The sequence below is a fragment of the Octopus bimaculoides genome, chromosome 12 (assembly GCF_001194135.2).
Source record: "Octopus bimaculoides isolate UCB-OBI-ISO-001 chromosome 12, ASM119413v2, whole genome shotgun sequence".
NCBI classification, from domain to species: Eukaryota; Metazoa; Mollusca; class Cephalopoda; order Octopoda; family Octopodidae; genus Octopus; species Octopus bimaculoides.
In genome coordinates this window covers 63,211,713-63,214,461 of record NC_068992.1, presented here as the reverse complement: position 1 = coordinate 63,214,461, position 2,749 = coordinate 63,211,713, and positions in this window count along the sequence as shown.

Below are 2,749 nucleotides of genomic sequence, written 5' to 3'. Positions count from 1 at the left end.
ATAAAGAATAAAAGTAAATTGAGAAAAATAATGTAAAATATGACAAAGACACGGATGGGTGAGAATGAGAGATAGAGAACGAGAGAGAAGAGAGGAAGGGAGATACAGAAATAGGAGATGAAGAGAGAGAGAGAGAGAGAGAGAGAGAGAGAGAGAGATATTGATAGATAAATAGATAGAGGGATGGGTAGAGGGAGAGACAGAGATAAAGAGAGACAGCCAAACAAGCGCAGGACGTTTTGTAGCACAATTCTAGAACACAATTCTAGATTACAAACGGAGTAAGCGGTAGCAATATTGAATTGTAATGTGCAGAGCAGAGTTAGATAAGTAGAAATCTATAGGTTAAGACACTAATAATTAATTATTATTTGTAATATAGACGAAGGGCCTGTGTCCAACATTCTAACAATAAAATCGATCGTAGTACTTTACTGGTACTTAGTTTTATCGATCTCGAAAGGATAAAAGGGCAAGGTGACCTTTATAAAGTTTTTATTCAAAATTTGAAAAAATCTGAAAATATATCGTAAGGAATTTGGTTCGACGCACTGACGATTCTGCCAACCCACCACCCTCTAGTAGCTTTAAACATAAATACAAGGCCAGAAATTTGAAGGGGAGGGGTTTAGTTGATTGCAATGGCCCCAGTACTTCACTGGGGTCAACGTACTTGACTGGCGCACTATTTTATCGACGTCGGAAGAACGAAAAGGTAAGATAATCTTTATGAACAAACCATAAAGATATTGGCACACTATACTTGATTTTTGATATCTGAACAGGGCTTTTAGGGACGTCTTTAAAATAATAAATCAGAACAGAATTAGGCCAACCAGGATCCCTGATTTGTACTCAGAACGTAAAGAGTCACAACAAATACTACAAGGAATTTTGTCCGACGCTCTGTCAAATCTTCAAAGTCCCTCTCTTTAATAGCCTCTAAAAATGACACAAAGCTAGAAGCATTGACGAAAGAATTTGGTTGAACGCTTTGACCGTAGAAGCATGGAAGGCAAAGTCGACTTTGCAGGGATTTGAACTCAGAATGTAAAGAACCGTAAAAAGTACTATGCAATAGAATCCAGACCTCGAACAACTCTGCCAATCACTGCTGAGTAGTAATCCATCCAACTATATACGCAAGGCCTGAAGTTTTGAGGGGAGGGGTGAAGTCGATTACATCGACCCCAGTGCTCGACTGGTGGTTATTTGAAAAACCGCGAAAAGTTGAAAGGCAAAATGGACCTCAGCGCAATTTGAGCTCAGAACGTAAAGACGGACGAAATGCCACTAAGAATCTTGTCCGGCGTGCTAACGACTCTGCAAGCTCATCACCTTACCACCCAATGATAATGGTTTTTAGTTGAGGCACAATGAAGGCGGTGAGCTAGTAGAATTGTTAACATGCCGGACAAAACGCTTAGCGCCATTTCATCCGTCTTTATGTTCTGATTTCGGATTACATTGAAGTCCACTTCGCCTTTCATGCTTTCGGGGTCGATAAAATTAGTACCAGTTGAATACTCAATGTAATCGACAGTCCCCTTCCCCAAAATTTCAGGCCTTGTGCCTATAGTAGAAATGAATCTAGGTACTATTCCATCATTTGGACGGGAGTGAGAGAGATTTAGTTATTACTGTTGTTGCCAGTACAAGACTAGTATTTTTTCTTTATCTATCCTGGGCGTGGGGAGGAGAAGCAGAATTGACTACCGTAGGAGTTGAACCCGGAATGTGAACAGTGACAATACAGCAGACTGTTTTAGCCAACATTCTAACGATTCAGCCATCCTACTAGCCGGCAATAGTAAAACTAGTACTAATATTATATATATATATATATATATATATATATATATATACATACATACATACATACATACATATATATATATAATGACAATAGTATATTACACATTTGGAATTGTAATATACTCGTGAGAATAACTTGTACAGACACTTCATCTTCGTTATTATTATACTTCGTTTAGCATACATTGTGTGTGTGTGTGTTTGTATGTTCATTTAATTATAAATCGTTAATTTAATTATTTCGTGCAATTTAAAACTCAAAAATATTGACATCTTTCAATACATTCTTGAACATCCTCCCACCCTTTCTCATTTTCTATAAGTACCATTTTTTTATATTTCCAATATTTTTTTGATACTTTCATATGCTTTTTTTAATGTATGTATGTATGTATGTATGTATGCTAGCATATATTGTTATAAACAGAAGTTGTTGCCTTGTTTTATATGAGTTGTTCCGAGTCTCACCGACAGACCACAAGTAACAACAAGTTGGACGTTTTACTACGGGTGTTAATCATAATTAACAAAGATATATTACAAGAAAAAGGGGTTAGAATCTGAAAACTAAGATTTTGTTAAATTTGAAATATTTCAGTTTTGAAAGAGTTTTAAGGGAATCAAGTATTTTCAAGTTGACAATGTTTCTTAGGATATTGGCAATACTCATAAGAACAATTTTTTTGTAGTTCTGATACTTTTTGGATTTCCTGGTATTTGGCCAAATTGTTTAAGGGTGCCACTTAGTATTGCCCCTAAAGTCCCGATAACCACACGTTGTTCTTAGATACCACATTTTTGGGACCTCAATTTCAATGTCCTTGTATTTAACTTTCCAAATGTTTTTGCAGGATGCATTGCAGGAATTGGCATATCTATGAGCAAATATAGATTATTATTATTATTATTATTATTATTATTATTATTATTATTA